This window comes from Peromyscus eremicus, chromosome 6 (genome assembly GCF_949786415.1).
Source record: "Peromyscus eremicus chromosome 6, PerEre_H2_v1, whole genome shotgun sequence".
NCBI lineage: Eukaryota > Metazoa > Chordata > Mammalia > Rodentia > Cricetidae > Peromyscus > Peromyscus eremicus.
The window spans coordinates 97549069-97561167 of NC_081421.1; positions in this window are offsets into that span (position 1 = coordinate 97549069).

Consider the following 12099-nt stretch of genomic DNA (forward strand, 5'->3'; position numbering starts at 1 on the left):
CCGTGTGCATTGGGTTGCACTAGTCTCCATGATCTTCCCATAAGGGTGAGGTGAATGGTAATGTCTAAACTGTGAGGCAAAGGAAACCTCCTTTCCCTTAAGGTGCTTCTGTCAGGTACTCCAACACAGCGATGAGAAAAATATCCCCTACGGCATCAGATGTTACTGAAGCCCAGGTGACTGATTTACTCTGAGCAGAGTACTCATTTGAGTCATGGGAACTGTGATAATAATTATCTGGGATTTTTTTATTCTAATGTGTATGTGTGTGTGTGTGTGTGTGTGTGTGTGTGTGTGTGTGTGTGTGTTTGTGTGTGTGAAGGTGTCAGATCACCTGTATCTGGAGTTAAAGGCAGTCATGATCCTCCTAATGTGGGTCCTGGGAATCAAACACCTGTCCTCTGCTGCAGCAGCAAGTGCTCTTAACCACTGAACCATCTCTCCAGACTCTGGTTCTTTTGTCCACATCACTAAGCCATAGAAATTTCTGAGATAGAATAGTACACTATGACTCCCTTCTCCCAAAACTGTTAACCTATTTGTTAAGAATTTATTTGGTGTGTTGCCAGATTAATGCTACAGAGTCTATTTTGCATGCCAGGTCTACTTCCTTTTCTGATTGAATTAAAATACATAATTTTTGGTCTGAGGAAGTCATCGGGGTTATGAGGTAAAAGCTCTCATTTGGGGGATGAGGTAGCTCCTAACTCCCTAATATATACTTGTGCATGCTGGCCACCCAGGATAAAGAATGCTTCCCAGCCTCCTTGCAGCTGCACATATCATGTGACTAAACTCTCTGGAAGGAAGGAAGGAAGCCAAGATACATTGTGGCGATTCCCAGAAATCTGGTATTGCTTATTCTTAGTATTGTTTTTGAATTGCTTTATCTATACAAAGTCTTCCTTCGGGAATCCCCAAGTAAACATATTTGAAATACTGCAAAAACTGGAAATGACCTGAGTGCCTGCCAGTGAATAAAAGGATAGTTTATCATTTAGTATTGAAAAGCAGTGAACATGTTATACAACATGGTAGCTATTGCACTGCATGATAGAAATCAATAAAATTGAAAGCACACTATATTACCATTTATACGAAACTCTAGGAAATGCAATTGGTGATAGAATTAGTTGTTGTCTAGTGACTTAGAGGAGCCCAGACCATGAGTAGCATAAAGGAGAGATTCCAAAGGGGCAAGAGTGTATTTTGAGAGTGGTGGATATGTTTATTATTTTAATTATGTCTCTGTTTCACAGATATATAGTAGATATACATATGTGATGAGTTCAGTGGAGCACTAAATTGAGACACAAAAGTTTTGTGGATACAGATGGAGGAGACCCATTTTCATTGATCAAGAGAAATGGCATTTTGATACAATAATCTATAAATGCAAATTATTTGAAAACATGAACAAAATATCACAATTTAAAAAACAAAATCCAACTCTTTCAAGACCCCATTTACTCAATTTGCTTTAGACTAGTATCTGGTTCTAATAACCATATACTTATTTATATATGTAGATGAACCTATAGGGTGGAGAATGTTAATTAAAATATATACAGCTTATAAAAATCTTCATAGCTATTTTTGGGGGTCCTCTTGAGTACACCCAAAATAAATTGCTCCCTCTTTGTTCTCAGTGTAGTGTGTACAGGATGGGATTAGAGTCACTTATGAGTGAGAGAAGACAACCGTCTTCAGAAACGTGTTCATGTTTCATATCAACCCAGGTGGAGCCCAGTTCTTCTGGACAGGTCTGATGGTTCTGTCCTCAAATTCAGCTTGGAGCCATGTTGTTCTGTTAGTCTTGAGCTGTTGACTTTTTCCCTTTGGTCTGACTGGATGGCTTGTGAACTCCAGGAAGGAAGGGAGGGAAAAAATAGAGAGTAAAGGGAACATTCCAGTTATGTTGTTGGGGAAACCTCTGGAATCCATCACAACAGATACATGCTTTCATTCCTTTCTGTGATTTTAGTCATGTCGACTCAGGGGCTACAAAGATACTGAGCACAGAGCCTTCATTCCAGGTGGCCATAGGTACACAGAAATGTTTTCTCATTATGGGATTGGTACCTCACCCCCAAAATAATGTCACCTCATACTTCGAGGTTGTTGTCTCTGATAAGTATTGTGCATTTCAGCTCAATTAGAAACAAAAATGTTTTAATTTGGGAGCCAGAAAGAAGGGAATGAGCATAGTGATAAGGTAATATACGTGATAAGAAATGGGGTCTGTGTCTCTAGCACAATAATACATCAAGTCTGTTTTTCAGGAAGTAGATGTACTGAATGGCTCCAGTGTCTCACTAAAGGTCTGTATCCAGAGACTATAGGCTTGGTGTAAATTCCCAAACAGTTATTTTTCTAACCTTTCTCACTCACATTTGAAAGCCCGCTTGCATTTCCACTGCATTTAGGCTCATATTTCTTTTTGTCTTTATTAAAAACCATTTAAACCAACAAAAATATAAAAAGCTTAATTTGAATTTTTCATTTTTATTTTTGGGAGATTTAATGTAAATACTTAACTTATTTCAGTGTCAGACAACAACTGGTAGCCAAGGTATGGCTGCAGTGGTCTAGACTCTCATGTCATAAGAAATCTAAAGTATCCCCAACTGTGCATGCAATGCTAACTTACAATGCTCTGTAATCAACTGAACTATTAAAAAAATTGTTTTCTGTTTTAATTTAAAAAATAATCAATGAAGTGCAAGAAAGGAGGGCGAAGAAACAGCACAATAATTAACTGTGTCTCAGAAAGCGTTACAGAAGCACAGTGTCATGCTGGTGTTCCTAATTATGAGGTAGGAATCCAGCCAGTCACATCCGCACTGCTTTTCCTTGGGTGAAAGGTCTAGTATCTCCTTGAGCACAAACTCAGCCCAGTTAGTGTTGGCAGTCTGCAACAATTCCTGATTTTGATATGTGAATAGTTGGAACATTATGAAATTCCTTGTGAAAGCCTTCTATGGACTTAGGTTGCCTAGAGATTTCTATTTGTGATAACAAATGATAAAGTAAATGCCAATTACACTGTTAATGTCCCCTTAAGACTCTGCAGTAGCTAACTAAGGATGTTTTAATTTGATGGATCAATTCAGGGGGGAAAACACTGGGAAATATACTATTCAGATACTTATTGCATAAGATATTAAATAAAGATAGGAAGGTTACAGTTATAGTAAATACTGTAAAATATGTGATAAAGAAATACAGGCATAAATATTCCAATTTGTTCTTCTGATTAAATGTTACTTTTTCATATACATAATTGTATGGTGTTTTTGTAAATGGCTTGCATGTTTATGAATATGCTTAAATAATTTTAAAAAATTAAATTAACTCTATTATAAAAACTTGGAAATAAAATCATTACACACTGAAATTAACCAGATCCTAAGTCTACACATCTCAATGAACTCCTGTTCAGTTAGAATTGCCATTCTGAAGGAATTAGGTTAAACATGGAATCTGAAGGTTAAACATACATTTGAAGGAGATGAAGGAGCTTCACACTGGATTTTACACTTTCACTATCAAATGTATCTTTATGCACTTATCTACCACTAAATCCAAAAAAAAATGACAGAATTAGAAAAACAATTAGTTTCATGTCCTCTTTTATATTAATTACCTTGATAATATTAGAATTCACCAAACCTAGCCTTCCCAGGATCAATATTTGCAGCTGTACCCTGACAGCTGTTCATCTGATGCCTGGTTTGGACAATATCTTCACTACACTCCTTATTGCATATTCTCAGAACAGTCATGTCATCTCATAAAATCACACATGAACATAGTGCTATGAGATAAAAATAAAACCATGTTTTTCTTAATGGCAAAGTTTTGTTGTTTAAAATTTTCTTAGAGTAAGTAGATATTTTGCTGTGGATAAAGTGTAACATCTTAAAGCAAGAAATCAAGTAAGTTTGAAATTGAAGTATTTCAACAAAGCATGGACACTAGTTTGGCCTAGAATAGGAAGTTCACATGGCAGCTTGGTTCAACCTTAAAACCCAACCCAAGGATCAAGATTGCAGAGCAGAGTGTTGACTTCCAGATACTGGGGCTCTGGCGATGGGAGAATATTTGTTAGAGGGCACAAAGTTTCAACTGGAAGAAATTTATGATAAGCATGCAATGTAGATAAATGTGTGATTTCTTCTTGTGTGTCAAACAATATCCCATTTACAGTACTTGGTTTAATAAGTCTGTGGTATCTTAGTTTTCTCCATTGGTACAATAAAGTCCACCCAGCCACTCTGTAAGGTGCAGAGTTCTTAGTGACTTTTCAAATTGCAAACCCAGATTAAAAGCCCCCAAAATTTCAGGTTTTCTGCATTCAGATTGAATTCTACATGTTCAGCCTTTGTATAGTTCCCACCCTTTCTTCATCCTTCTCAAGTCAGTCATTCAGAAAAGCATAATGGCTGTCTTTGCTCTACTCAGATGGAAAAGCAGAACAGACAGGAAGGGCTGTCTTAGCATTTGCCTCCCTGAGTTCTTGAGCATCTGGAGACTAAAGATTTACAAGTCTCAGAGGACTGTAGCTATAGACTGAGAAGCAGACTCAGGGCTCAAAAGTTTTAAGTGCCAGAGACTTAAGCTAGGTCTCAGGTAGAGCAGGCTCTGAACCTTCAATGCTGGAGGCCCTGAACCTAACTGCAACTGTTGCAGAACCCAAGTTTTGAGGGTCAGAACTCTCAAGTCCTAACAGTAGTTAGTGTCACAGTTCCTGTTATGGCTTCTTCTGGTATAAGTTCTCCCAGTTCTTGTTTTGTTTTTGTTTTTTCCTCTTTTTGTGTATGTATGGGTAACAGAAATACACACAACACAAAATTTATCATTTTAACTATACAATTGAGTGGCATTGAATATATTGAAAATATTGCAGAACCATCACCATCATTAATTTATTCACATTGTTTTCATATAGTAAAAGTCTATAAGATTACAAAATTCTCTCCCTTTTTGCCCTGTGTCTCTGAATTCAAATGAGCTGCCATTATACTTTGTCTCTCTGATTGTGATCTTATTGTTTTGTTTTAATGATGCAGATTGGCCCAAAACTACTCTCTGCCTCCAGTGCTGGGCTCACAGGTGTGTTGCATCATACCCATCTGTCTTTACAATATTTATTAGTACAAATGTTTCATATAGGTTGAAACAAATACTGTCTGTCACATTGTTAGTGGTTTATTTCATTAGCATAATGTCTCATCCATACAATGGCATGTCAGACTTTCCTTGGTTCTAGAAGGTTTGCAAATCTCTGGACCCCTTCTAACAACTGAGACTTGATGTTTTGGTTCTTCATGGATTCTTGCATTTAATAGTCTTAGTTCTTCATTCCCTCCCATTTTTTAGCATTTCCCCTGTCTCTGTTCCTAGCTCTACCATGGAACTTCTCATCCAACTACAAACTGTTGTGTGAGCTGAGGATTCACAGCCTTGGGATCGCTGGAGACATCAAACTTGGGAGTCCCTCTGCAGCCTGCCACCTTCTAGTTCCTGTTGTTTGTTAATCTTAGATTGAAAGTTCCGGATTTCATCATATCTTAGTGTTACCTATTCAGCTGGATTTACACATGATAAAGACCTCCAGCAAGCAAAGAAAAGCTTTTAAGAAAAGCCTTTAACGGACTCATTGTTGCTACATCAAAGAGAAAGTACACAGGAGAAGCTTCCTGGACTAGTGCAGCATGCCTGAGAAATAGTCTGCTTTACAGCCAGAAAAGGGGCCTAGCACACAGTGCTCAGATGAGAACGCCACTAATCATAGCCTCACATAGGCATAGCTTGCAGCGTCACCAGTCACTGAGCTTTAACATCAGTCCCAAGCCTCTCTCATGAGCAGCCTTGCTTGGCAACAATTTCAGGCTTTCTGCTAAGTCACTAGGAAGTGGCCCCTTTCTATCCCGAGTGAGGACAGCTGCTTATTGAGCAAAATTTTCTACAGTTCACGGAGGCATGGCATCTTTCAAAAGTGTTGCTTGATAGCAGGAGCTCTATGACTGGGACAAGGCCTCTGAAGTAGATGTCTTTGCTTCAGCAGCAGCCAATGTTACAGTGGTCTTTGCAACTAGAGGGGAGTTTCTTCAAAGATAGTGGGGTGTTCAAAAGAGCCTGACTCTAGTCACTTGCTGGTGGTTCCAGACTCAATATAATCAGCAAAGAGAGAAGAGTCTGTTCATTTTGCTGCCAGTTAAATCACAGAACTGGTTATGAGAAGTCAGGAAGGAATGCTGGGGTTCATAAACCTAAAGGATATTTATGTGTAATGCAGTAAATTAAAGGTAAAATATGGTCATTAATAATAGAGTATGCTAATGGCCATTTCTAGTAAAATACATTCAACATGGAAGAGGAAAAGAGTAAACATATTTTGAATGTTGATCACTAGAAATATTTTATATATGATAAATATAAATAAAAACAGCTAAGTGTTTACAGTGATGACAATCACTGAAGTGAGGGTTAAATTAATATGCTTGAATGGTAAAACTGAGTCGGTGTAATCTCAAAAACTCAGACTTGTCAAATTCTTCTAGGTTCTTCACTATTGTGTCTTTAATAAAATGTTTGAACATAGTGACATAGAGATGTCTCTTGGGTAAACTTGAGTATTCTAAATGACATTTTCTCTAGAAAGTGGACAGGTGGCCAGAAGTCTGTTAGTATGACATCCAAGCCTATACTCGTTCTATATGCAAACTGAGGCTCCACCTAAATTTCCTATGTCATGTGACTCCTTTGAGAAGTCTGAGCTACAAGCTTCAGAATAAGGGTACCTGCATGTGGGTCTTTCTCAGTTTTGTGGAAATACTCATCAAAACATGGAAAGTGAGAATGTTACAGTATTTTATGATTTAACCACGCCCCCATTGATCATATATCAACTGCTCTGTCACTTAATCTAGATCTGGAGTTCTTACCAGTTTGTAAAGTACTTTGGGGCTAGGACAGATGTTAAAAATTAAACTGTATATGTATAAATACACAAAACACATAGAATTTAAACTATGGACATGTATATATATATATATATATATATATATATATATATATATATATAACACTTATTTGTATAATTGAAAATTGTTGTGCTAATACTCACTATTCAGAGTTTAATTTGTATCCAATTAGTTATATATGTGTAGTTTTTTTCCTTATGAGATTGGGTTTCACATGTACAAAGGTATCATTAATTCAATGTTTTGTTTTGTTTTGTTTTTTGAGACAGGGTTTGTTATACAGCTCAGGCTGGGCTTGAACTTGTGGAGATTTTGTTTCTACCTTCTGAGTCCTTGGATTACAGCATGCACCACAATGCCTGGTTGCTTACTCACTTTTTATTTATAAAAATAGATTTCTTTCTGAAAGAATTTAGTAAATACTCAGCTTTTATTTTATCTTTTGCAGTTGGGCTGAGTCAAATGTCATTTTGAAAGCTTTTTGATACAGATTCTTTGGAGCAAATGTGTTGCTTAGATGCTGCCTTGGCATGGTTCATGTGAAGAAGTACCATTGGGTGTACCAGTTTTGAGGTGATGTTTTTCTTGTAGTGAATCCTAGTAAACTGAAGCATGTTTTCAGAGATATTGTTACTTTTTCATCCTTTCTTATGACATTGTTATTCATAACTTTATGATTGATAGATGATAAATAAAATACCTGATAATTTTCCTTCTAGCCCTCAAAATAATTTCTGCCAAATTTTGCCTAGCTTTAAAGGAACTGGATACGCTCCATTGCGTGTTGCTAATTAGTGTTAGATTTTAAACTGACTTCTGGCTTAAATAGGCAACTAAGAAATGCTGAGAGTTGGGGAAATAATCTTCCTCAGAGAAAAGCACATCCATTGGTTGTCCAATTCCATATGCTCAGCCCTGAAAACATATATGCAAGAGTCATACAGAGTGAGCAGGTTGTATTTATGAATATGTATGCATACACATATATGGATGTAACAACAATTAATGAAAAAGGAAGCCATGAATTTGATAAATAACAAGGGAGACGTATGTGGGAGAGTTTGAAGGGAGCAAAGGAAAGGGACAAATGGTGCAATTTTATTATGACCTTAAAATAAATAACTGAAAAAAGGCACTAAACTTGAAAATGGAAAAGATGAATTAGGTGTTGTCAAGCATCTCTTGTCATCTAAAGATCTGTGTTTCACATGACAACTGTATATATGAAGTGTGGTTCTATGTGGAACAGAAGACATCGGGCCCCAGCTTATGAAAAGGAAAGGTACAGCTGGTCATCTTTGCTGTTGTGCTTTCTCATCATTGGATTTTGGTAGCATGGGGACCCTCACCCTCAGCAAGACAAATAAAAATGCAAAGATAGCAATAGCCATGAATAGCTCTCTTAAACAGTAGTAGAGATAGGATTAGATTATGTCTCCAGAGTCTCCACTCTGCTTCACAAAGTTTGCTCTTTTAAACAGCTTAGCTTAGCCTTCCTTTTACACTTCTTGTGACCTTCCACTTCTTCCTTCCTATGCCACATTTGAGCAACCATGTCAAGTTATTTTCTTCATCCAATAGTAATCATGACAGTAAATGGTAAAGTAATACATTTGATTCCACATTTAACAGCACACAACAAATTCTGTATTGTATTGCTTTTGAAGAATGTAGAATAAATATGTATTATTTCTCCTTAATTTCCTCTATCAGTTGTTAAATGCTACCTGGTTTGACCTAATCAGGGCTGACATGCAACCCTTTATGAAGTGATTGAATGCTGATTATTCACCTGCTTTCCAATTAAACATAGCCGTTTGAGATAAGAATTCATGCTGAGTGCTTCAACTAGTTGTGCTGAAGTTTTGGTAGTGACACATTTCGGGAAAATGAGAGTAAGCTTATTGCAATAACTTAGAATAGTAAAGACATGAAAAGAAAAGAAAGGAGTCAGATTCGGGGTGTAAAGATGATAGTATATCACCAATTCAGCCTTGCTCCTTTGAATCCTTGGGGATGGTTTTTTTTCTATATACACCTATAATTTAAGGAATTTCTCAAATTCAGGGAAATTCAGAATCACATGGAAGAGTTATTAAGGTTTATACTTATGAGTCATAGTCTTAATATTTCCGATGCAATAAGTCAAAACAGTGGTGAGGATTGGACTTTCCAGCTGGTACCCAGATAAGGCTGATGCTGCTGGTAGGAAAGCATACCATGGAGGGAGGTTGTTTAACTGTCTCTCTTATAAAGGACAGAATTTCTGAAACCAGCTCTTGTTCTGTGTAAGATACGTACTTATCACTAACAGCATATAACTAATTTTTAGTGTAATACTAATTTAAGGTTTAAAGTTTTCTTTAAATTGTTTTGATTTTTTTAAAAAAGAGAGTCTGCCTTAAAATGTTTATAAAGACAAAGAATTCACAATTTTCTCTAACGTTAGTATCTTAAATCCGTTAACTCAGTACTTAGAAACTAATCCTAATGGTACTTTTAGGCATATAAAATCACTCTGGATTCCTGACAAGTATATATTGTGTGACAAGACTTTTCCTGTGGAGAGACAACACACAGATAGGGATCCCGTGAAAGATTAAAGTATGGATACCACCAAAGTCCAACACGGTGAATCAATGACTTGTATTAGGGTTACTTACAGCAATATGGGAGAGGGGTTACTTAGAGGAAGAGAAATTGTTCAGAGAGAGGTGCATCACCAAAGCCCACCCCAGCATAGGTGACAGCTCACCAAAGCTGGGAACCTGGAGCACATGGCACAGTGGCAGCCAGTGCAACCAGTTAGAGAGTTCCCTTTCCAGATGACTCAGTTGGTCTAAACCTCTTCCAGGCAACATGCTGGTTTCTGCTTCTTCTAGACTTCTGGTCTAGTTTCAGAGTCTTCTTTGTAGCTTGGCTCTACTGAAAAAGACTTCCAGCAGCTTTTATTGCTTACTCTGAGACAGAGGGGCTTAGTGTATCTGGTCAGTTTCAGGGACTTCATGAAGTCATTTTGAGTTGTTTACCTTTTTGCTTAAGTAAGTTCCCTGCAGGATGGAATCTTCCAACATTGGAGAGAACTACTACACAACAGTAGAGCATCATAGAATCACATCATAAGCATACACCTATACACTTGTTGTGCAATATTTGTAGACTGTATGAAAATTTATTGCTCTGATTGGTGTAATAAAAAGCCGAATGGCCAATAGCTATGCAGGAGGTATAGGCAGGACTTCCAGGCAGAGAGAGAACTCTGGGAAAAAAAGCAGAGTTTCCAGCCAGACACAGAAGAAGCAGAACATGCAGAAGGAGAGGTAACAGCCACAAGCCATGTGGCAGGATGTAGATTAATAGAAATGGGTTAATTTAAGTTATAAGAACTAGTCAGGAACAAGCCTAAGCTATAGTCCAAGCTTTCATAATTAGTAAGAAGTCTTCATGTCATTATATGGGAGCTGGCTGATGGGACAGAGAAAGACTTGTTACATATACCTATCACAACACTTGCTATGTTACAACACTACTGTATATACTCCAAAAATTTCTCAAAAGTAAATTAAAAATTGAAATGGTATAGCAGTAGAATCTTGCAAATGACTAAACTGTTGAAGCATTACTCAATATAGTCAAATATGTTATCGTGGCTTCAAGCTTATCATTGCTTTAGTTTGTAGGCATTTTAGAAGTAGTGAAATCCCAGAGTCATTTCATAGGTAACACAACAGGGAGGTTACAAGGAAATTTAATCAAAATAAAGAAGTAACTTTGTAAAATATTTTTATCTTAGTGACTCAGGAAGGGAGGGGGGAGAATCGTCCTTTACTGGAGATGAATTTCCTAAATTTTATCTAATTTCAAGTGGTCAGTCCTATAAACATATACATATGACAACACTAAAAAGAATCACCAGATTAAATGATGTATTTATTCATTTTTGTGTCAGCAGTAATAACTGAAGAAGAGGCCATGAATTTGAGAGGGAGCTTGAGAACACAGAAGGAGCTGGATGAACAGGAGAAATTATGTAAATATAGTTCATATAAATGAAATTTTAAAAATATAGCACACACAATATTTAGCCTTTTACTTACATAAGGTAAAATTTTATTTTAATATTTAAAAACTTTAAATAGAAGTAACTATCTACCAACTGGTTTTAGTTTTGATTTTATTTATAGTGATTATCAAAATCATTTTCACAGAAACAAATTTGGTTTGTTTCTATTTGCTTATGGTTTTGGTTTGCTGTGATGCATTAGGTGGTGCTGAATGGTTGAGAAAGCCAACAGAACAGTGTCGTACACAGGCATGACCGTAGGATTGAAAAACTACATGTTACCTCACAATGCAGTGTGAGTTCACATGCTGAATAGTTTATGGGACTGTTGGGATCAGACATTAAATATACAGAGGCACCAATGGTGACTGTATAGTCACAGAGCATTACAATTACATGACACATTTTCACCAGAAAATGGAGATGAATAGAAATGTAAAACTAACTGACATTTTTCTTTCAGGAGATGGCATCTTAGATCAAGAATATCTAGTTTTGTCTTGAACTCCAGTGAATAAAGGCATGGCATGAAATCAGCCAGAGGAGACATTTATTTTGCCTCTCCATCTGTGTACATAATTTGTGTGGTTTCATTTCTAATATTCTTTGTAGACTCAGCTTGAATCAAGTCAAAATTTGTCAAAGCAGCCCTCCTAAGTGTTCAGCAGTGGAACAATGTTGCTCAGCCCTTGGAAAGTGACAGTTCAATAGATGTAGGAAGGATGCCATCTCCCAGACACACTAGAGTTAATACGCGGTTCCAGTGTTTGCCTGCAAATGTTTTATTAATGTTAGATAGTTACACTCCTATTTTCTGTGGATTTCAATGATACATTTCAAAAATGTTAAGAATTTAAAGAGAAGAAACTGTTTAAATTAATAGTCTTTACCTCATCACATTCCTTAATAAATCTGCAAACTTAAAATTACATAAGAGAGCAAGGGCTCTTGTTCATCAGCGTACATTCTGAGAGGTTCATGTTAGACTACAGCTACTCTGTAGCAACATTTTCCAAAACCAATTAAGGGTCTACACTCAATTTATGC